This window comes from Ascidia mentula, chromosome 6 (assembly GCF_947561715.1).
Source record: "Ascidia mentula chromosome 6, kaAscMent1.1, whole genome shotgun sequence".
Taxonomy (NCBI): Eukaryota; Metazoa; Chordata; class Ascidiacea; order Phlebobranchia; family Ascidiidae; genus Ascidia; species Ascidia mentula.
The window spans coordinates 14,219,324-14,236,221 of record NC_138571.1 but is presented as its reverse complement, the minus strand read 5'-3'; the positions used below and the strand labels follow the sequence as shown (position 1 = coordinate 14,236,221).

Sequence of the window (16,898 nt, the reverse complement as noted above, 5' to 3'; positions counted from 1 at the left end):
GCAAAATTGTTTTTTTAATATGATTCAAAAGCTTCCCAGACCGGGAATTGAACCCGTGCCGACTGGGTGAGAGCCAGGAATCCTAACCACTAGACCATCTGGGAGGTTGTCAAAACGAAGGCTTTCACCTTGCTTGAAACTTTGAGAATGCAATATGTGAAAAAAGAAGGAACCGCCCGATAAGGGACTTGAACCCTTGACCGTTGGATTAAAAGTCCAACGCTCTACCGACTGAGCTAACCGGGCTACTGCGACGAATTGTTTAGATTCAGTGGAACATTTGTTGATCAAATCTACTTGTCTGCAAAATTATTTTTTTGATATGATTCGAAAGCTTCCCAGACCGGGAATTGAACCCGGGCCGCCTGGGTGAGAGCCAGGAATCCTAACCACTAGACCATCTGGGAGGTTGTCAAAACGAAGGCTTTCACCTTGTTTGAATCTATGAGAATACAATATGCGAAAAAAGAAGGAACCGCCCGATAAGGGACTTGAACCCTTGACCGTTGGATTAAAAGTCCAACGCTCTACCGACTGAGCTAACCGGGCTACTGTGAAGAATTGTTTAGATTCAGTGGAACATTTGTTGATCAAATCTACTTGTCTGCAAAATTATTTTTTTAATATGATTCAAAAGCTTCCCAGACCGGGAATTGAACCCGGGCCGCCTGGGTGAGAGCCAGGAATCCTAACCACTAGACCATCTGGGTAGTTGTTAAAACGAAGGCTTTCACCTTGTTTGAAACTTTGCGAATGCAATATGTGAAAAAAGAAGGAACCGCCCGATAAGGGACTTCAACCCTTGACCGTTGGATTAAAAGTCCAACGCTCTACCGACTGAGCTAACCGGGCTACTGTGAAGAATTGTTTAGATTCAGTGGAACATTTGTTGATCAAATCTATTTGTCTGCAAAATTATTTTTTTAAATGATTTAAAAGCTTCCCAGACCGGGAATTGAACCCGGGCCGCCTGGGTGAGAGCCAGGAATCCCAACCACTAGACCATCTGGGAGGTTGTCAAAACGAAGGCTTTCACCTTGTTTGAAACTTTGAGAATACAATATGCGCAAAACGAAGGAACCGCCCGATAAGGGACTTGAACCCTTGACCGTTGGATTAAAAGTCCAACGCTCTACCGACTGAGCTCACCGGGCTACTGTGAAGAATTGTTTAGATTCAGTGGAACATTTGTTGATCAAATCTACTTGTCTGCAAAATTATTTTTTTAATATGATTCAAAAGCTTCCCAGACCGGGAATTGAAACCGTGCCGCCTGGGTGAGAGCCAGGAGTCCTAACCACTAGACCATCTGGGAGGTTGTCAAAACGAAGGCTTTCACCTTACTTGAAACTTTGAGAATGCAATATGTGAAAAAAGCAGGAACCGCCCGATAAGGGACTTGAACCCTTGACCGTTGGATTAAAAGTCCAACGCTCTACCGACTGAGCTAACCGGGCTACTGAGAAGAATTGTTTAGATTCAGTGGAACATTTGTTGATCAAATCTACTTGTCCTCAAAATTACTTTTTTAAATGATTCAAAAGCTTCCCAGACCGGGAATTGAACCCGGGCCGCCTGGGTGAGAGCCAGGAATCCCAACCACTAGACCATCTGGGAGGTTGTTAAAACGAAGGCTTTCACCTTGTTTGAAACTTTGAGAATACAATATGCGCAAAACGAAGGAACCGCCCGATAAGGGACTTGAACCCTTGACCGTTGGATTAAAAGTCCAACGCTCTACCGACTGAGCTAACCGGGCTACTGCGACGAATTGTTTAGATTCAGTGAAACATTTGTTGATCAAATCTACTTGTCTGCAAAATTATTTTTTTAATATGATTCAAAAGCTTCCCAGACCGGGAATTGAACCCGTGCCGCCTGGGTGAGAGCCAGGAATCCTAACCACTAGACCATCTGGGAGGTTGTCAAAACGAAGGCTTTCACCTTGCTTGAAACTTTGAGAATGCAATATGTGAAAAAAGAAGGAACCGCCCGATAAGGGACTTGAACCCTTGACCGTTGGATTAAAAGTCCAACGCTCTACCGACTAAGCTAAAAGGGCTACTGCGACGAATTGTTTAGATTCAGTGAAACATTTGTTGATCAAATCTACTTGTCTGCAAAATTATTTTTTTAATATGATTCAAAAGCTTCCCAGACCGGGAATTGAACCCGTGCCGCCTGGGTGAGAGCCAGGAATCCTAACCACTAGACCATCTGGGAGGTTGTCAAAACGAAGGCTTTCACCTTGCTTGAAACTTTGAGAATGCAATATGTGAAAAAAGAAGGAACCGCCCGATAAGGGACTTGAACCCTTGACCGTTGGATTAAAAGTCCAACGCTCTACCGACTGAGCTAACCGGGCTACTGCGACGAATTGTTTAGATTCAGTGAAACATTTGTTGATCAAATCTACTTGTCTACAAAATTATATTTTTAATATGATTCAAAAGATTACCAGACCGGGAATTGAACCCGGGCCGCCTGGGTGAGAGCCAGGAATCCTAACCACTAGACCATCAGGGAGGTTGTTAAAACGAAGGCTTTCACCTTGTTTGAAACATTGAGAATACAATATGTGAAAAAAGAAGGAACCGCCCGATAAGGGACTTGAACCCTTGACCGTTGGATTAAAAGTCCAACGCTCTACCGACTGAGCTAACCGGGCTACTGTGAAGAATTGTTTAGATTCAGTGGAACATTTGTTGATCAAATCTACTTGTCTGCAAAATTATTTTTTTAAATGATTTAAATGCTTCCCAGACCGGGAATTGAACCCGGGCCGCCTTGGTGAGAGCCAGGAATCCTAACCACTAGACCATCTGGGAGGTTGACAAAACGAAGGCTTTCACCTTGTTTGAAACTTTGAGAATACAATATGCGCAAAAAGAAGGAACCGCCCGATAAGGGACTTGAACCCTTGACCGTTGGATTAAAAGTCCAACGCTCTACCGACTGAGCTAACCGGGCTACTGTGAAGAATTGTTTAGATTCAGTGGAACATTTGTTGATCAAATCTACTTGTCTGCAAAATTATTTTTTGATATGATTCAAAATCTTCCCAGACCGGGAATTGAACCCGGGCCGCCTGGGTGAGAGCCAGGAATCCTAACCACTAGACCATCTGGGAGGTTGTCAAAACGAAGGCTTTCACCTTGCTTGAAACTTTGAGAATGCAATATGTGAAAAAATCATTAACCGCCCGAAAAGGGACTTGAACCCTTGACCGTTGGATTAAAAGTCCAACGCTCTACCGACTGACCTCACCGGGCTACTGCGACGAATTGTTTGGATTCAGTGGAACATTTGTTGATCAAATCTACTTGTCTGCAAAATTAATTTTTTGATTTGATTCAAAAGCTTCCCAGACCGGGAATTGAACCCGGGCCGCCTGGGTGAGAGCCAGGAATCCTAACCACTAGACCATCTGGGAGGTTGTCAAAACGAAGGCTTTCACCTTGTTTGAATCTATGAGAATACAATATGCGAAAAAAGAAGGAACCGCCCGATAAGGGACTTGAACCCTTGACCGTTGGATTAAAAGTCCAAGGCTCTACCGACTGAGCTAACCGGGCTACTGTGAAGAATTGTTTAGATTCAGTGGAACATTTGTTGATCAAATCTACTTGTCTGCAAAATTATTTTTTTAATATGATTCAAAAGCTTCCCAGACCGGGAATTGAACCCGGGCCGCCTGGGTGAGAGCCAGGAATCCTAACCACTAGACCATCAGGGAGGTTGTTAAAACGAAGGCTTTCACCTTGCTTGAAACTTTGAGAATGCAATATGTGAAAAAATTAGGAACCGCCCGATAAGGACTTGAACCCTTGACCGTTGGATTAAAAGTCCAACGCTCTACCGACTGAGCTAACCGGGCTACTGCGACGAATTGTTTAGATTCAGTGGAACATTTGTTGATCAAATCTACTTGTCTGCAGAATTATATTTTTAATCTGATTCAAAAGATTACCAGACCGGGAATTGAACCCGGGCCGCCTGGGTGAGAGCCAGGAATCCTAACCACTAGACCATCAGGGAGGTTGTTAAAACGAAGGCTTTCACCTTGTTTGAAACATTGAGAATACAATATGCGAAAAAAGAAGGAACCGTCCGATAAAGGACTTGAACCCTTGACCGTTGGATTAAAAGTCCAACGCTCTACCGACTGAGCTAACCGGGCTACTGAGAAGAATTGTTTAGATTCAGTGGAACAATTGTTGATCAAATCTACTTGTCCTCAAAATTACTTTTTTAAATGATTCAAAAGCTTCCCAGACCGGGAATTGAACCCGGGCCGCCTGGGTGAGAGCCAGGAATCCTAACCACTAGACCATCTGGGAGGTTGTTAAAACGAAGGCTTTCACCTTGTTTGAAACTTTGAGAATACAATATGTGAAAAAAGAAGGAACCGCCCGATAAGGGACTTGAACCCTTGACCGTTGGATTAAAAGTCCAACGCTCTACCGACTGAGCTAACCGGGCTACTGAGACGAATTGTTTAGATTCAGTGGAACATTTGTTGATCAAATCTACTTGTCTGGAAAATTATATTTTTAATATGATTCAAAAGCTTCCCAGACCGGGAATTGAACCCGGGCCGCCTGGGTGAGAGCCAGGAATCCTAACCACTAGACCATCAGGGAGGTTGTTAAAACGAAGGCTTTCACCTTGTTTGAAACTTTGAGAATAAAATATGCGCAAAAAGAAGGAACCGCCCGATAAGGGACTTGAACCCTTGACCGTTGGATTAAAAGTCCAACGCTCTACCGACTGAGCTAACCGGGCTACTGCGACGAATTGTTTAGATTCAGTGAAACATTTGTTGATCAAATCTACTTGTCTGCAAAATTATTTTTTTAATATGATTCAAAAGCTTCCCAGACCGGGAATTGAAGCCGGTCCGCCTGGGTGAGAGCCAGGAATCCTAACCACTAGACCATCAGGGAGGTTGTCAAAACGAAGGCTTTCCCCTTGTTTGAAATTTTGAGAATACAATATGCGCAAAAAGAAGAAACCGCCCGATAAGGGACTTGAACCCTTGACCGTTGGATTAAAAGTCCAACGCTTTACCGACTGAGCTAACCGGGCTACTGCGACAAATTGTTTAGATTCAGTGGAACATTTGTTGATCAAATCTACTTGTCTGCAAAATTATTTTTTTAATATGATTTAAAAGCTTCCCAGACCGGGAATTGAACCCGGGCCGCATGGGTGAGAGCCAGGAATCCTAACCACTAGACCATCTGGGAGGTTGTCAAAACGAAGGCTTTCACCTTGTTTGAAACTTTGAGAATACAATATGCGCAAAAAGAAGGAACCGCCCGATAAGGGACTTGAACCCTTGACCGTTGGATTAAAAGTCCAACGCTCTACCGACTGAGCTAACAGGGCTACTGTGAAGAATTGTTTAGATTCAGTGGAACATTTGTTGATCAAATCTACTTGTCTGCAAAATTATTTTTTTAATATGATTCAAAAGCTTCCCACACCGGGAATTGAACCCGGGCCGCCTGGGTGAGAGCCAGGAATCCTAACCACTAGACCATCAGGGAGGTTGTCAAAACGAAGGCATTCAACTTGTTTGAAATTTTGAGAATACAATATGCGCAAAAAGAAGGAACCGCCCGATAAGGGACTTGAACCCTTGACCGTTGGATTAAAAGTCCAACGTTCTACCGAATGAGCTAACCGGGCTACTGCGACAAATTGTTTTGATTCAGTGGAACATTTGTGGATCAAATCTACTTGTCTGCAAAATTATTTTTTTAATATGATTTAAAAGCTTCCCAGACCGGGAATTGAACCCGGGCCGCCTGGGTGAGAGCCAGGAATCCTAACCACTAGACCATCTGGGAGGTTGCCAAAACGAAGGCTTTCACCTTGTTTGAATCTATGAGAATACAATATGCGAAAAAAGAAGGAACCGCCCGATAAGGGACTTGAACCCTTGACCGTTGGATTGAAAGTCCAACGCTCTACCGACTGAGCTAACCGGGCTACTGTGAAGAATTGTTTAGATTCAGTGGATCATTTCTTGATCAAATCTACTTGTCTGCAAAATTATTTTTTTAATATGATTCAAAAGCTTCCCAGACCGGGAATTGAACCCGGGCCGCCTGGGTGAGAGCCATGAATCCTAACCACTAGACCATCTGGGAGGTTGTTAAAACGAAGGCTTTCACCTTGCTTGAAACTTTGAGAATGCAATATGTGAAAAAAGCAGGAACCGCCCGATAAGGGACTTGAACCCTTGACCGTTGGATTAAAAGTCCAACGCTCTACCGACTGAGCTAACCGGGCTACTGAGAAGAATTGTTTAGATTCAGTGGAACATTTGTTGATCAAATCTACTTGTCCTCAAAATTACTTTTTTAAATGATTCAAAAGCTTCCCAGACCGGGAATTGAACCCGGGCCGCCTGGGTGAGAGCCAGGAATCCCAACCACTAGACCATCTGGGAGGTTGTTAAAACGAAGGCTTTCACCTTGTTTGAAACATTGAGAATACAATATGCGCAAAACCAAGGAACCGCCCGATAAGGGACTTGAACCCTTGACCGTTGGATTAAAAGTCCAACGCTCTACCGACTGAGCTCACCGGGCTACTGTGAAGAATTGTTTAGATTCAGTGGAACATTTGTTGATCAAATCTACTTGTCTGCAAAATTATTTTTTTAATATGATTCAAAAGCTTCCCAGACCGGGAATTGAACCCGGGCCGCCTGGGTGAGAGCCAGGAATCCTAACCACTAGACCATCAGGGAGGTTGTCAAAACGAAGGCTTTCACCTTGCTTGAAACTTTGAGAATGCAATATGTGAAAAAAGAAGGGACCGCCCGACAAGGGACTTGAACCCTTGATCGTTGGATTAAAAGTCCAACGCTCTACCGACTGAGCTAACCGGGCTACTGCGACGAATTGTTTAGATTCAGTGAAACATTTGTTGATCAAATCTACTTGTCTGCAAAATTATTTTTTTAATATGATTCAAAAGCTTCCCAGACCGGGAATTGAACCCGTGCCGCCTGGGTGAGAGCCAGGAATCCTAACCACTAGACCATCTGGGAGGTTGTCAAAACGAAGGCTTTCACCTTGCTTGAAACTTTGAGAATGCAATATGTGAAAAAAGAAGGAACCGCCCGATAAGGGACTTGAACCCTTGACCGTTGGATTAAAAGTCCAACGCTCTACCGACTGAGCTAACCGGGCTACTGCGACGAATTGTTTAGATTCAGTGAAACATTTGTTGATCAAATCTACTTGTCTGCAAAATTATTTTTTTAATATGATTCAAAAGCTTCCCAGACCGGGAATTGAACCCGTGCCGCCTGGGTGAGAGCCAGGAATCCTAACCACTAGACCATCTGGGAGGTTGTCAAAACGAAGGCTTTCACCTTGCTTGAAACTTTGAGAATGCAATATGTGAAAAAAGAAGGAATCGCCCGATAAGGGACTTGAACCCTTGACCGTTGGATTAAAAGTCCAACGCTCTACCGACTGAGCTAACCGGGCTACTGCGACGAATTGTTTAGATTCAGTGAAACATTTGTTGATCAAATCTACTTGTCTGCAAAATTATTTTTTTAATATGATTCAAAAGCTTCCCAGACCGGGAATTGAACCCGTGCCGCCTGGGTGAGAGCCAGGAATCCTAACCACTAGACCATCTGGGAGGTTGTCAAAACGAAGGCTTTCACCTTGCTTGAAACTTTGAGAATGCAATATGTGAAAAAAGAAGGAACCGCCCGATAAGGGACTTGAACCCTTGACCGTTGGATTAAAAGTCCAACGCTCTACCGACTGAGCTAACCGGGCTACTGCGACGAATTGTTTAGATTCAGTGAAACATTTGTTGATCAAATCTACTTGTCTGCAAAATTATTTTTTTAATATGATTCAAAAGCTTCCCAGACCGGGAATTGAACCCGTGCCGCCTGGGTGAGAGCCAGGAATCCTAACCACTAGACCATCTGGGAGGTTGTCAAAACGAAGGCTTTCACCTTGCTTGAAACTTTGAGAATGCAATATGTGAAAAAAGAAGGAATCGCCCGATAAGGGACTTGAACCCTTGACCGTTGGATTAAAAGTCCAACGCTCTACCGACTGAGCTAACCGGGCTACTGCGACGAATTGTTTAGATTCAGTGAAACATTTGTTGATCAAATCTACTTGTCTGCAAAATTATTTTTTTAATATGATTCAAAAGCTTCCCAGACCGGGAATTGAACCCGTGCCGCCTGGGTGAGAGCCAGGAATCCTAACCACTAGACCATCTGGGAGGTTGTCAAAACGAAGGCTTTCACCTTGCTTGAAACTTTGAGAATGCAATATGTGAAAAAAGAAGGAACCGCCCGATAAGGGACTTGAACCCTTGACCGTTGGATTAAAAGTCCAACGCTCTACCGACTGAGCTAACCGGGCTACTGCGACGATTTGTTTAGATTCAGTGAAACATTTGTTGATCAAATCTACTTGTCTGCAAAATTATTTTTTTAATATGATTCAAAAGCTTCCCAGACCGGGAATTGAACCCGTGTCGCCTGGGTGAGAGCCAGGAATCCTAACCACTAGACCATCTGCGAGGTTGTCAAAACGAAGGCTTTCACCTTGTTTGAATCTATGAGAATACAATATGCGAAAAAAGAAGGAACCACCCGATAAGGGACTTGAACCCTTGACCGTTGGATTAAAAGTCCAACGCTCTACCGACTGAGCGAACCGGGCTACTGTGAAGAATTGTTTAGATTCAGTGGAACATTTCTTGATCAAATCTACTTGTCTGCAAAATTATTTTTTTGATATGATTCAAAAGCTTCCCAGACCGGGAATTGAACCCGGGCCGCCTGGGTGAGAGCCATGAATCCTAACCACTAGACCATCTGGGAGGTTGTGAAAACGAAGGCTTTCACCTTGCTTGAAACTTTGAGAATGCAATATGTGAAAAAAGCAGGAACCGCCCGATAAGGGACTTGAACCCTTGACCGTTGGATTAAAAGTCCAACGCTCTACCGACTGAGCTAACCGGGCTACTGAGAAGAATTGTTTAGATTCAGTGGAACATTTGTTGATCAAATCTACTTGTCCTCAAAATTACTTTTTTAAATGATTCAAAAGCTTCCCAGACCGGGAATTGAACCCGGGCCGCCTGGGTGAGAGCCAGGAATCCCAACCACTAGACCATCTGGGAGGTTGTCAAAACGAAGGCTTTCACCTTGTTTGAAACTTTGAGAATACAATATGCGCAAAACGAAGGACCCCCCGATAAGGGACTTGAACCCTTGACCGTTGGATTAAAAGTCCAACGCTCTACCGACTGAGCTCACCGGGCTACTGTGAAGAATTGTTTAGATTCAGTGGAACATTTGTTGATCAAATCTACTTGTCTGCAAAATTATTTTTTTAATATGATTCAAAAGCTTCCCAGACCGGGAATTGAACCCGGGCCGCCTGGGTGAGAGCCAGGAATCCTAACCACTAGACCATCTGGGAGGTTGTCAAAACGAAGGCTTTCACCTTGCTTGAAACTTTGAGAATGCAATATGTGAAAAAAGAAGGAACCGCCCGATAAGGGACTTGAACCCTTGACCGTTGGATTAAAAGTCCAACGCTCTACCGACTGAGCTAACCGGGCTACTGCGACGAATTGTTTAGATTCAGTGAAACATTTGTTGATCAAATCTACTTGTCTGCAAAATTATTTTTTTAATATGATTCAAAAGCTTCCCAGACCGGGAATTGAACCCGTGCCGCCTGGGTGAGAGCCAGGAATCCTAACCACTAGACCATCTGGGAGGTTGTCAAAACGAAGGCTTTCACCTTGCTTGAAACTTTGAGAATGCAATATGTGAAAAAAGAAGGAACCGCCCGATAAGGGACTTGAACCCTTGACCGTTGGATTAAAAGTCCAACGCTCTACCGACTGAGCTAACCGGGCTACTGCGACGAATTGTTTAGATTCAGTGAAACATTTGTTGATCAAATCTACTTGTCTGCAAAATTATTTTTTTAATATGATTCAAAAGCTTCCCAGACCGGGAATTGAACCCGTGCCGCCTGGGTGAGAGCCAGGAATCCTAACCACTAGACCATCAGGGAGGTTGTCAAAACGAAGGCTTTCACCTTGCTTGAAACTTTGAGAATGCAATATGTGAAAAAAGAAGGAATCGCCCGATAAGGGACTTGAACCCTTGACCGTTGGATTAAAAGTCCAACGCTCTACCGACTGAGCTAACCGGGCTACTGCGACGATTTGTTTAGATTCAGTGAAACATTTGTTGATCAAATCTACTTGTCTGCAAAATTATTTTTTTAATATGATTCAAAAGCTTCCCAGACCGGGAATTGAACCCGTGTCGCCTGGGTGAGAGCCAGGAATCCTAACCACTAGACCATCTGCGAGGTTGTCAAAACGAAGGCTTTCACCTTGTTTGAATCTATGAGAATACAATATGCGAAAAAAGAAGGAACCACCCGATAAGGGACTTGAACCCTTGACCGTTGGATTAAAAGTCCAACGCTCTACCGACTGAGCGAACCGGGCTACTGTGAAGAATTGTTTAGATTCAGTGGAACATTTCTTGATCAAATCTACTTGTCTGCAAAATTATTTTTTTGATATGATTCAAAAGCTTCCCAGACCGGGAATTGAACCCGGGCCGCCTGGGTGAGAGCCATGAATCCTAACCACTAGACCATCTGGGAGGTTGTGAAAACGAAGGCTTTCACCTTGCTTGAAACTTTGAGAATGCAATATGTGAAAAAAGCAGGAACCGCCCGATAAGGGACTTGAACCCTTGACCGTTGGATTAAAAGTCCAACGCTCTACCGACTGAGCTAACCGGGCTACTGAGAAGAATTGTTTAGATTCAGTGGAACATTTGTTGATCAAATCTACTTGTCCTCAAAATTACTTTTTTAAATGATTCAAAAGCTTCCCAGACCGGGAATTGAACCCGGGCCGCCTGGGTGAGAGCCAGGAATCCCAACCACTAGACCATCTGGGAGGTTGTCAAAACGAAGGCTTTCACCTTGTTTGAAACTTTGAGAATACAATATGCGCAAAACGAAGGACCCCCCGATAAGGGACTTGAACCCTTGACCGTTGGATTAAAAGTCCAACGCTCTACCGACTGAGCTCACCGGGCTACTGTGAAGAATTGTTTAGATTCAGTGGAACATTTGTTGATCAAATCTACTTGTCTGCAAAATTATTTTTTTAATATGATTCAAAAGCTTCCCAGACCGGGAATTGAACCCGGGCCGCCTGGGTGAGAGCCAGGAATCCTAACCACTAGACCATCTGGGAGGTTGTCAAAACGAAGGCTTTCACCTTGCTTGAAACTTTGAGAATGCAATATGTGAAAAAAGAAGGAACCGCCCGATAAGGGACTTGAACCCTTGACCGTTGGATTAAAAGTCCAACGCTCTACCGACTGAGCTAACCGGGCTACTGCGACGAATTGTTTAGATTCAGTGAAACATTTGTTGATCAAATCTACTTGTCTGCAAAATTATTTTTTTAATATGATTCAAAAGCTTCCCAGACCGGGAATTGAACCCGTGCCGCCTGGGTGAGAGCCAGGAATCCTAACCACTAGACCATCTGGGAGGTTGTCAAAACGAAGGCTTTCACCTTGCTTGAAACTTTGAGAATGCAATATGTGAAAAAAGAAGGAACCGCCCGATAAGGGACTTGAACCCTTGACCGTTGGATTAAAAGTCCAACGCTCTACCGACTGAGCTAACCGGGCTACTGCGACGAATTGTTTAGATTCAGTGAAACATTTGTTGATCAAATCTACTTGTCTGCAAAATTATTTTTTTAATATGATTCAAAAGCTTCCCAGACCGGGAATTGAACCCGTGCCGCCTGGGTGAGAGCCAGGAATCCTAACCACTAGACCATCAGGGAGGTTGTCAAAACGAAGGCTTTCACCTTGCTTGAAACTTTGAGAATGCAATATGTGAAAAAAGAAGGAATCGCCCGATAAGGGACTTGAACCCTTGACCGTTGGATTAAAAGTCCAACGCTCTACCGACTGAGCTAACCGGGCTACTGCGACGAATTGTTTAGATTCAGTGAAACATTTGTTGATCAAATCTACTTGTCTGCAAAATTATTTTTTTAATATGATTCAAAAGCTTCCCAGACCGGGAATTGAACCCGTGCCGCCTGGCTGAGAGCCAGGAATCCTAGCCACTAAACCATCTGGGAGGTTGTCAAAACGAAGGCTTTCACCTTGCTTGAAACTTTGAGAATGCAATATGTGAAAAAAGAAGGAACCGCCCGATAAGGGACTTGAACCCTTGACCGTTGGATTAAAAGTCCAACGCTCTACCGACTGAGCTAACCGGGCTACTGCGACGAATTGTTTAGATTCAGTGAAACATTTGTTGATCAAATCTACTTGTCTGCAAAATTATTTTTTTAATATGATTCAAAAGCTTCCCAGACCGGGAATTGAACCCGTGCCGCCTGGGAGAGAGCCAGGAATCCTAACCACTAGACCATCTGGGAGGTTGTCAAAACGAAGGCTTTCACCTTGCTTGAAACTTTGAGAATGCATTATGTGAAAAAAGAAGGATCCGCCCGATAAGGGACTTGAACCCTTGACCGTTGGATTAAAAGTCCAACGCTCTACCGACTGAGCTAACCGGGCTACTGCGACGAATTGTTTAGATTCAGTGAAACATTTGTTGATCAAATCTACTTGTCTGCAAAATTATTTTTTTAATATGATTCAAAAGCTTCCCAGATCGGGAATTGAACCCGTGCCGCCTGGGTGAGAGCCAGGAATCCTAACCACTAGACCATCTGGGAGGTTGTCAAAACGAAGGCTTTCACCTTGCTTGAAACTTTGAGAATGCAATATGTGAAAAAAGAAGGAACCGCCCGATAAGGGACTTGAACCCTTGACCGTTGGATTAAAAGTCCAACGCTCTACCGACTGAGCTAACCGGGCTACTGCGATGAATTGTTTAGATTCAGTGAAACATTTGTTGATCAAATCTACTTGTCTGCAAAATTATATTTTTAATCTGATTCAAAAGATTACCAGACCGGGAATTGAACCCGGGCCGCCTGGGTGAGAGCCAGGAATCCTAACCACTAGACCATCAGGGAGGTTGTTAAAACGAAGGCTTTCACCTTGTTTGAAACATTGAGAATACAATATGCGCAAAAAGAAGGAACCGCCCGATAAGGGACTTGAACCCTTGACCGTTGGATTAAAAGTCCAACGCTCTACCGACTGAGCTAACCGGGCTACTGTGAAGAATTGTTTAGATTCAGTGGAACATTTGTTGATCAAATCTACTTGTCTGCAAAATTATTTTTTGATATGATTCAAAATCTTCCCAGACCGGGAATTGAACCCGGGCCGCCTGGGTGAGAGCCAGGAATCCTAACCACTAGACCATCTGGGAGGTTGTGAAAACGAAGGCTTTCACCTTGCTTGAAACTTTGAGAATGCAATATGTGAAAAAATCAGGAACCGCCCGAAAAGGGACTTGAACCCTTGACCGTTGGATTAAAAGTCCAACGCTCTACCGACTGAGCTAACCGGGCTACTGCGACGAATTGTTTAGATTCAGTGGAACATTTGTTGATCAAATCTACTTGTCTGCAAAATTATTTTTTGATATGATTCAAAAGCTTCCCAGACCGGGAATTGAACCCGGGCCGCCTGGGTGAGAGCCAGGAATCCTAACCACTAGACCATCTGGGAGGTTGTCAAAACGAAGGCTTTCACCTTGTTTGAATCTATGAGAATACAATATGCGAAAAAAGAAGGAACCGCCCGATAAGGGACTTGAACCCTTGACCGTTGGATTAAAAGTCCAACGCTCTACCGACTGAGCTAACCGGGCTACTGTGAAGAATTGTTTAGATTCAGTGGAACATTTGTTGATCAAATCTACTTGTCTGCAAAATTAATTTTTTAATGTGATTCAAAAGCTTCCCAGACCGGGAATTGAACCCGGGCCGCCTGGGTGAGAGCCAGGAATCCTAACCACTAGACCATCTGGGAGGTTGTTAAAACGAAGTCTTTCACCTTGCTTGAAACTTTGAGAATGCAATATGTGAAAAAAGAAGGAATCGCCCGATAAGGGACTTGAACCCTTGACCGTTGGATTAAAAGTCCAACGCTCTACCGACTGAGCTAACCGGGCTACTGCGACGAATTGTTTAGATTCAGTGAAACATTTGTTGATCAAATCTACTTGTCTGCAAAATTATTTTTTTAATATGATTCAAAAGCTTCCCAGACCGGGAATTGAACCCGTGCCGCCTGGGTGAGAGCCAGGAATCCTAACCACTAGACCATCTGGGAGGTTGTCAAAACGAAGGCTTTCACCTTGCTTGAAACTTTGAGAATGCAATATGTGAAAAAAGAAGGAATCGCCCGATAAGGGACTTGAACCCTTGACCGTTGGATTAAAAGTCCAACGCTCTACCGACTGAGCTAACCGGGCTACTGCGACGAATTGTTTAGATTCAGTGAAACATTTGTTGATCAAATCTACTTGTCTGCAAAATTATTTTTTTAATATGATTCAAAAGCTTCCCAGACCGGGAATTGAACCCGTGCCGCCTGGGTGAGAGCCAGGAATCCTAGCCACTAAACCATCTGGGAGGTTGTCAAAACGAAGGCTTTCACCTTGCTTGAAACTTTGAGAATGCAATATGTGAAAAAAGAAGGAACCGCCCGATAAGGGACTTGAACCCTTGACCGTTGGATTAAAAGTCCAACGCTCTACCGACTGAGCTAACCGGGCTACTGCGACGAATTGTTTAGATTCAGTGAAACATTTGTTGATCAAATCTACTTGTCTGCAAAATTATTTTTTTAATATGATTCAAAAGCTTCCCAGACCGGGAATTGAACCCGTGCCGCCTGGGAGAGAGCCAGGAATCCTAACCACTAGACCATCTGGGAGGTTGTCAAAACGAAGGCTTTCACCTTGCTTGAAACTTTGAGAATGCATTATGTGAAAAAAGAAGGAACCGCCCGATAAGGGACTTGAACCCTTGACCGTTGGATTAAAAGTCCAACGCTCTACCGACTGAGCTAACCGGGCTACTGCGACGAATTGTTTAGATTCAGTGGAACATTTGTTGATCAAATCTACTTGTCTGCAAAATTATTTTTTTGATATGATTCAAAAGCTTCCCAGACCGGGAATTGAACCCGGGCCGCCTGGGTGAGAGCCAGGAATCCTAACCACTAGACCATCTGGGAGGTTGTCAAAACGAAGGCTTTCACCTTGTTTGAATCTATGAGAATACAATATGCGAAAAAAGAAGGAACCGCCCGATAAGGGACTTGAACCCTTGACCGTTGGATTAAAAGTCCAACGCTCTACCGACTGAGCTAACCGGGCTACTGTGAAGAATTGTTTAGATTCAGTGGAACATTTGTTGATCAAATCTACTTGTCTGCAAAATTAATTTTTTAATGTGATTCAAAAGCTTCCCAGACCGGGAATTGAACCCGGGCCGCCTGGGTGAGAGCCAGGAATCCTAACCACTAGACCATCTGGGAGGTTGTTAAAACGAAGTCTTTCACCTTGCTTGAAACTTTGAGAATGCAATATGTGAAAAAAGAAGGAATCGCCCGATAAGGGACTTGAACCCTTGACCGTTGGATTAAAAGTCCAACGCTCTACCGACTGAGCTAACCGGGCTACTGCGACGAATTGTTTAGATTCAGTAAAACATTTGTTGATCAAATCTACTTGTCTGCAAAATTATTTTTTTAATATGATTCAAAAGCTTCCCAGACCGGGAATTGAACCCGTGCCGCCTGGGTGAGAGCCAGGAATCCTAACCACTAGACCATCTGGGAGGTTGTCAAAACGAAGGCTTTCACCTTGCTTGAAACTTTGAGAATGCAATATGTGAAAAAAGAAGGAATCGCCCGATAAGGGACTTGAACCCTTGACCGTTGGATTAAAAGTCCAACGCTCTACCGACTGAGCTAACCGGGCTACTGCGACGAATTGTTTAGATTCAGTGAAACATTTGTTGATCAAATCTACTTGTCTGCAAAATTATTTTTTTAATATGATTCAAAAGCTTCCCAGACCGGGAATTGAACCCGTGCCGCCTGGGTGAGAGCCAGGAATCCTAGCCACTAAACCATCTGGGAGGTTGTCAAAACGAAGGCTTTCACCTTGCTTGAAACTTTGAGAATGCAATATGTGAAAAAAGAAGGAACCGCCAGATAAGGGACTTGAACCCTTGACCGTTGGATTAAAAGTCCAACGCTCTACCGACTGAGCTAACCGGGCTACTGCGACGAATTGTTTAGATTCAGTGAAACATTTGTTGATCAAATCTACTTGTCTGCAAAATTATTTTTTTAATATGATTCAAAAGCTTCCCAGACCGGGAATTGAACCCGTGCCGCCTGGGAGAGAGCCAGGAATCCTAACCACTAGACCATCTGGGAGGTTGTCAAAACGAAGGCTTTCACCTTGCTTGAAACTTTGAGAATGCATTATGTGAAAAAAGAAGGAACCGCCCGATAAGGGACTTGAACCCTTGACCGTTGGATTAAAAGTCCAACGCTCTACCGACTGAGCTAACCGGGCTACTGCGACGAATTGTTTAGATTCAGTGAAACATTTGTTGATCAAATCTACTTGTCTGCAAAATTATTTTTTTAATATGATTCAAAAGCTTCCCAGACCGGGAATTGAACCCGTGCCGCCTGGGTGAGAGCCAGGAATCCTAACCACTAGACCATCTGGGAGGTTGTCAAAACGAAGGCTTTCACCTTGCTTGAAACTTTGAGAATGCAATATGTGAAAAAAGAAGGAACCGCCCGATAAGGGACTTGAACCCTTGACCGTTGGATTAAAAGTCCAACGCTCTACCGACTGAGCTAACCGGGC

General features: G+C 43.8%; 56 non-coding genes across 56 annotated transcripts; all 56 read right to left on the bottom strand.

The window, feature by feature from the left end:
- Positions 1-173: 173 nt before the first annotated feature.
- Trnak-uuu (transfer RNA lysine (anticodon UUU)) lies at positions 174-246 on the bottom strand. The gene has a single exon. It is a non-coding gene; the product is annotated as a tRNA-Lys (tRNA).
- An 89-nt stretch (positions 247-335) lies between these two features.
- Trnae-cuc (transfer RNA glutamic acid (anticodon CUC)) lies at positions 336-407 on the bottom strand. The gene has a single exon. It is a non-coding gene; the product is annotated as a tRNA-Glu (tRNA).
- Positions 408-476: 69 nt separating this feature from the next.
- Positions 477-549, bottom strand: Trnak-uuu (transfer RNA lysine (anticodon UUU)). Its single transcript has one exon. It is a non-coding gene; the product is annotated as a tRNA-Lys (tRNA).
- Positions 550-638: 89 nt separating this feature from the next.
- Trnae-cuc (transfer RNA glutamic acid (anticodon CUC)) lies at positions 639-710 on the bottom strand. The gene has a single exon. It is a non-coding gene; the product is annotated as a tRNA-Glu (tRNA).
- A 674-nt stretch (positions 711-1,384) lies between these two features.
- Positions 1,385-1,457, bottom strand: Trnak-uuu (transfer RNA lysine (anticodon UUU)). Its single transcript has one exon. It is a non-coding gene; the product is annotated as a tRNA-Lys (tRNA).
- A 229-nt stretch (positions 1,458-1,686) lies between these two features.
- On the bottom strand, positions 1,687-1,759 carry Trnak-uuu (transfer RNA lysine (anticodon UUU)). The gene has a single exon. It is a non-coding gene; the product is annotated as a tRNA-Lys (tRNA).
- Positions 1,760-2,292: 533 nt separating this feature from the next.
- Trnak-uuu (transfer RNA lysine (anticodon UUU)) lies at positions 2,293-2,365 on the bottom strand. The gene has a single exon. It is a non-coding gene; the product is annotated as a tRNA-Lys (tRNA).
- Positions 2,366-2,595: 230 nt separating this feature from the next.
- Trnak-uuu (transfer RNA lysine (anticodon UUU)) lies at positions 2,596-2,668 on the bottom strand. The gene has a single exon. It is a non-coding gene; the product is annotated as a tRNA-Lys (tRNA).
- Positions 2,669-2,897: 229 nt separating this feature from the next.
- Positions 2,898-2,970, bottom strand: Trnak-uuu (transfer RNA lysine (anticodon UUU)). Its single transcript has one exon. It is a non-coding gene; the product is annotated as a tRNA-Lys (tRNA).
- Positions 2,971-3,058: 88 nt separating this feature from the next.
- Positions 3,059-3,130, bottom strand: Trnae-cuc (transfer RNA glutamic acid (anticodon CUC)). Its single transcript has one exon. It is a non-coding gene; the product is annotated as a tRNA-Glu (tRNA).
- A 231-nt stretch (positions 3,131-3,361) lies between these two features.
- Positions 3,362-3,433, bottom strand: Trnae-cuc (transfer RNA glutamic acid (anticodon CUC)). Its single transcript has one exon. It is a non-coding gene; the product is annotated as a tRNA-Glu (tRNA).
- Positions 3,434-3,664: 231 nt separating this feature from the next.
- On the bottom strand, positions 3,665-3,736 carry Trnae-cuc (transfer RNA glutamic acid (anticodon CUC)). Its single transcript has one exon. It is a non-coding gene; the product is annotated as a tRNA-Glu (tRNA).
- A 532-nt stretch (positions 3,737-4,268) lies between these two features.
- On the bottom strand, positions 4,269-4,340 carry Trnae-cuc (transfer RNA glutamic acid (anticodon CUC)). Its single transcript has one exon. It is a non-coding gene; the product is annotated as a tRNA-Glu (tRNA).
- A 69-nt stretch (positions 4,341-4,409) lies between these two features.
- Positions 4,410-4,482, bottom strand: Trnak-uuu (transfer RNA lysine (anticodon UUU)). The gene has a single exon. It is a non-coding gene; the product is annotated as a tRNA-Lys (tRNA).
- An 89-nt stretch (positions 4,483-4,571) lies between these two features.
- On the bottom strand, positions 4,572-4,643 carry Trnae-cuc (transfer RNA glutamic acid (anticodon CUC)). Its single transcript has one exon. It is a non-coding gene; the product is annotated as a tRNA-Glu (tRNA).
- Positions 4,644-4,712: 69 nt separating this feature from the next.
- Trnak-uuu (transfer RNA lysine (anticodon UUU)) lies at positions 4,713-4,785 on the bottom strand. The gene has a single exon. It is a non-coding gene; the product is annotated as a tRNA-Lys (tRNA).
- Positions 4,786-5,015: 230 nt separating this feature from the next.
- On the bottom strand, positions 5,016-5,088 carry Trnak-uuu (transfer RNA lysine (anticodon UUU)). Its single transcript has one exon. It is a non-coding gene; the product is annotated as a tRNA-Lys (tRNA).
- An 89-nt stretch (positions 5,089-5,177) lies between these two features.
- Trnae-cuc (transfer RNA glutamic acid (anticodon CUC)) lies at positions 5,178-5,249 on the bottom strand. Its single transcript has one exon. It is a non-coding gene; the product is annotated as a tRNA-Glu (tRNA).
- Positions 5,250-5,783: 534 nt separating this feature from the next.
- Trnae-cuc (transfer RNA glutamic acid (anticodon CUC)) lies at positions 5,784-5,855 on the bottom strand. Its single transcript has one exon. It is a non-coding gene; the product is annotated as a tRNA-Glu (tRNA).
- Positions 5,856-5,924: 69 nt separating this feature from the next.
- Trnae-uuc (transfer RNA glutamic acid (anticodon UUC)) lies at positions 5,925-5,997 on the bottom strand. Its single transcript has one exon. It is a non-coding gene; the product is annotated as a tRNA-Glu (tRNA).
- A 230-nt stretch (positions 5,998-6,227) lies between these two features.
- Positions 6,228-6,300, bottom strand: Trnak-uuu (transfer RNA lysine (anticodon UUU)). The gene has a single exon. It is a non-coding gene; the product is annotated as a tRNA-Lys (tRNA).
- Positions 6,301-6,691: 391 nt separating this feature from the next.
- Trnae-cuc (transfer RNA glutamic acid (anticodon CUC)) lies at positions 6,692-6,763 on the bottom strand. The gene has a single exon. It is a non-coding gene; the product is annotated as a tRNA-Glu (tRNA).
- Positions 6,764-7,135: 372 nt separating this feature from the next.
- Trnak-uuu (transfer RNA lysine (anticodon UUU)) lies at positions 7,136-7,208 on the bottom strand. The gene has a single exon. It is a non-coding gene; the product is annotated as a tRNA-Lys (tRNA).
- Positions 7,209-7,438: 230 nt separating this feature from the next.
- Trnak-uuu (transfer RNA lysine (anticodon UUU)) lies at positions 7,439-7,511 on the bottom strand. Its single transcript has one exon. It is a non-coding gene; the product is annotated as a tRNA-Lys (tRNA).
- Positions 7,512-7,741: 230 nt separating this feature from the next.
- Positions 7,742-7,814, bottom strand: Trnak-uuu (transfer RNA lysine (anticodon UUU)). The gene has a single exon. It is a non-coding gene; the product is annotated as a tRNA-Lys (tRNA).
- A 230-nt stretch (positions 7,815-8,044) lies between these two features.
- Trnak-uuu (transfer RNA lysine (anticodon UUU)) lies at positions 8,045-8,117 on the bottom strand. The gene has a single exon. It is a non-coding gene; the product is annotated as a tRNA-Lys (tRNA).
- A 230-nt stretch (positions 8,118-8,347) lies between these two features.
- Trnak-uuu (transfer RNA lysine (anticodon UUU)) lies at positions 8,348-8,420 on the bottom strand. The gene has a single exon. It is a non-coding gene; the product is annotated as a tRNA-Lys (tRNA).
- A 533-nt stretch (positions 8,421-8,953) lies between these two features.
- On the bottom strand, positions 8,954-9,026 carry Trnak-uuu (transfer RNA lysine (anticodon UUU)). The gene has a single exon. It is a non-coding gene; the product is annotated as a tRNA-Lys (tRNA).
- Positions 9,027-9,416: 390 nt separating this feature from the next.
- Trnae-cuc (transfer RNA glutamic acid (anticodon CUC)) lies at positions 9,417-9,488 on the bottom strand. The gene has a single exon. It is a non-coding gene; the product is annotated as a tRNA-Glu (tRNA).
- A 69-nt stretch (positions 9,489-9,557) lies between these two features.
- On the bottom strand, positions 9,558-9,630 carry Trnak-uuu (transfer RNA lysine (anticodon UUU)). Its single transcript has one exon. It is a non-coding gene; the product is annotated as a tRNA-Lys (tRNA).
- A 230-nt stretch (positions 9,631-9,860) lies between these two features.
- Positions 9,861-9,933, bottom strand: Trnak-uuu (transfer RNA lysine (anticodon UUU)). Its single transcript has one exon. It is a non-coding gene; the product is annotated as a tRNA-Lys (tRNA).
- Positions 9,934-10,163: 230 nt separating this feature from the next.
- Positions 10,164-10,236, bottom strand: Trnak-uuu (transfer RNA lysine (anticodon UUU)). The gene has a single exon. It is a non-coding gene; the product is annotated as a tRNA-Lys (tRNA).
- A 533-nt stretch (positions 10,237-10,769) lies between these two features.
- Positions 10,770-10,842, bottom strand: Trnak-uuu (transfer RNA lysine (anticodon UUU)). The gene has a single exon. It is a non-coding gene; the product is annotated as a tRNA-Lys (tRNA).
- Positions 10,843-11,232: 390 nt separating this feature from the next.
- Trnae-cuc (transfer RNA glutamic acid (anticodon CUC)) lies at positions 11,233-11,304 on the bottom strand. The gene has a single exon. It is a non-coding gene; the product is annotated as a tRNA-Glu (tRNA).
- A 69-nt stretch (positions 11,305-11,373) lies between these two features.
- On the bottom strand, positions 11,374-11,446 carry Trnak-uuu (transfer RNA lysine (anticodon UUU)). The gene has a single exon. It is a non-coding gene; the product is annotated as a tRNA-Lys (tRNA).
- A 230-nt stretch (positions 11,447-11,676) lies between these two features.
- On the bottom strand, positions 11,677-11,749 carry Trnak-uuu (transfer RNA lysine (anticodon UUU)). Its single transcript has one exon. It is a non-coding gene; the product is annotated as a tRNA-Lys (tRNA).
- A 230-nt stretch (positions 11,750-11,979) lies between these two features.
- Positions 11,980-12,052, bottom strand: Trnak-uuu (transfer RNA lysine (anticodon UUU)). Its single transcript has one exon. It is a non-coding gene; the product is annotated as a tRNA-Lys (tRNA).
- A 230-nt stretch (positions 12,053-12,282) lies between these two features.
- Trnak-uuu (transfer RNA lysine (anticodon UUU)) lies at positions 12,283-12,355 on the bottom strand. Its single transcript has one exon. It is a non-coding gene; the product is annotated as a tRNA-Lys (tRNA).
- Positions 12,356-12,585: 230 nt separating this feature from the next.
- Positions 12,586-12,658, bottom strand: Trnak-uuu (transfer RNA lysine (anticodon UUU)). Its single transcript has one exon. It is a non-coding gene; the product is annotated as a tRNA-Lys (tRNA).
- A 230-nt stretch (positions 12,659-12,888) lies between these two features.
- On the bottom strand, positions 12,889-12,961 carry Trnak-uuu (transfer RNA lysine (anticodon UUU)). The gene has a single exon. It is a non-coding gene; the product is annotated as a tRNA-Lys (tRNA).
- Positions 12,962-13,191: 230 nt separating this feature from the next.
- On the bottom strand, positions 13,192-13,264 carry Trnak-uuu (transfer RNA lysine (anticodon UUU)). Its single transcript has one exon. It is a non-coding gene; the product is annotated as a tRNA-Lys (tRNA).
- Positions 13,265-13,352: 88 nt separating this feature from the next.
- Trnae-cuc (transfer RNA glutamic acid (anticodon CUC)) lies at positions 13,353-13,424 on the bottom strand. Its single transcript has one exon. It is a non-coding gene; the product is annotated as a tRNA-Glu (tRNA).
- A 230-nt stretch (positions 13,425-13,654) lies between these two features.
- On the bottom strand, positions 13,655-13,726 carry Trnae-cuc (transfer RNA glutamic acid (anticodon CUC)). Its single transcript has one exon. It is a non-coding gene; the product is annotated as a tRNA-Glu (tRNA).
- A 69-nt stretch (positions 13,727-13,795) lies between these two features.
- Trnak-uuu (transfer RNA lysine (anticodon UUU)) lies at positions 13,796-13,868 on the bottom strand. Its single transcript has one exon. It is a non-coding gene; the product is annotated as a tRNA-Lys (tRNA).
- Positions 13,869-13,957: 89 nt separating this feature from the next.
- Positions 13,958-14,029, bottom strand: Trnae-cuc (transfer RNA glutamic acid (anticodon CUC)). Its single transcript has one exon. It is a non-coding gene; the product is annotated as a tRNA-Glu (tRNA).
- Positions 14,030-14,098: 69 nt separating this feature from the next.
- Trnak-uuu (transfer RNA lysine (anticodon UUU)) lies at positions 14,099-14,171 on the bottom strand. The gene has a single exon. It is a non-coding gene; the product is annotated as a tRNA-Lys (tRNA).
- A 230-nt stretch (positions 14,172-14,401) lies between these two features.
- Trnak-uuu (transfer RNA lysine (anticodon UUU)) lies at positions 14,402-14,474 on the bottom strand. The gene has a single exon. It is a non-coding gene; the product is annotated as a tRNA-Lys (tRNA).
- A 230-nt stretch (positions 14,475-14,704) lies between these two features.
- Trnak-uuu (transfer RNA lysine (anticodon UUU)) lies at positions 14,705-14,777 on the bottom strand. Its single transcript has one exon. It is a non-coding gene; the product is annotated as a tRNA-Lys (tRNA).
- Positions 14,778-15,007: 230 nt separating this feature from the next.
- On the bottom strand, positions 15,008-15,080 carry Trnak-uuu (transfer RNA lysine (anticodon UUU)). Its single transcript has one exon. It is a non-coding gene; the product is annotated as a tRNA-Lys (tRNA).
- An 89-nt stretch (positions 15,081-15,169) lies between these two features.
- Trnae-cuc (transfer RNA glutamic acid (anticodon CUC)) lies at positions 15,170-15,241 on the bottom strand. The gene has a single exon. It is a non-coding gene; the product is annotated as a tRNA-Glu (tRNA).
- A 69-nt stretch (positions 15,242-15,310) lies between these two features.
- Trnak-uuu (transfer RNA lysine (anticodon UUU)) lies at positions 15,311-15,383 on the bottom strand. Its single transcript has one exon. It is a non-coding gene; the product is annotated as a tRNA-Lys (tRNA).
- Positions 15,384-15,472: 89 nt separating this feature from the next.
- On the bottom strand, positions 15,473-15,544 carry Trnae-cuc (transfer RNA glutamic acid (anticodon CUC)). The gene has a single exon. It is a non-coding gene; the product is annotated as a tRNA-Glu (tRNA).
- Positions 15,545-15,613: 69 nt separating this feature from the next.
- Positions 15,614-15,686, bottom strand: Trnak-uuu (transfer RNA lysine (anticodon UUU)). The gene has a single exon. It is a non-coding gene; the product is annotated as a tRNA-Lys (tRNA).
- Positions 15,687-15,916: 230 nt separating this feature from the next.
- On the bottom strand, positions 15,917-15,989 carry Trnak-uuu (transfer RNA lysine (anticodon UUU)). Its single transcript has one exon. It is a non-coding gene; the product is annotated as a tRNA-Lys (tRNA).
- A 533-nt stretch (positions 15,990-16,522) lies between these two features.
- Trnak-uuu (transfer RNA lysine (anticodon UUU)) lies at positions 16,523-16,595 on the bottom strand. Its single transcript has one exon. It is a non-coding gene; the product is annotated as a tRNA-Lys (tRNA).
- A 230-nt stretch (positions 16,596-16,825) lies between these two features.
- Positions 16,826-16,898, bottom strand: Trnak-uuu (transfer RNA lysine (anticodon UUU)). Its single transcript has one exon. It is a non-coding gene; the product is annotated as a tRNA-Lys (tRNA).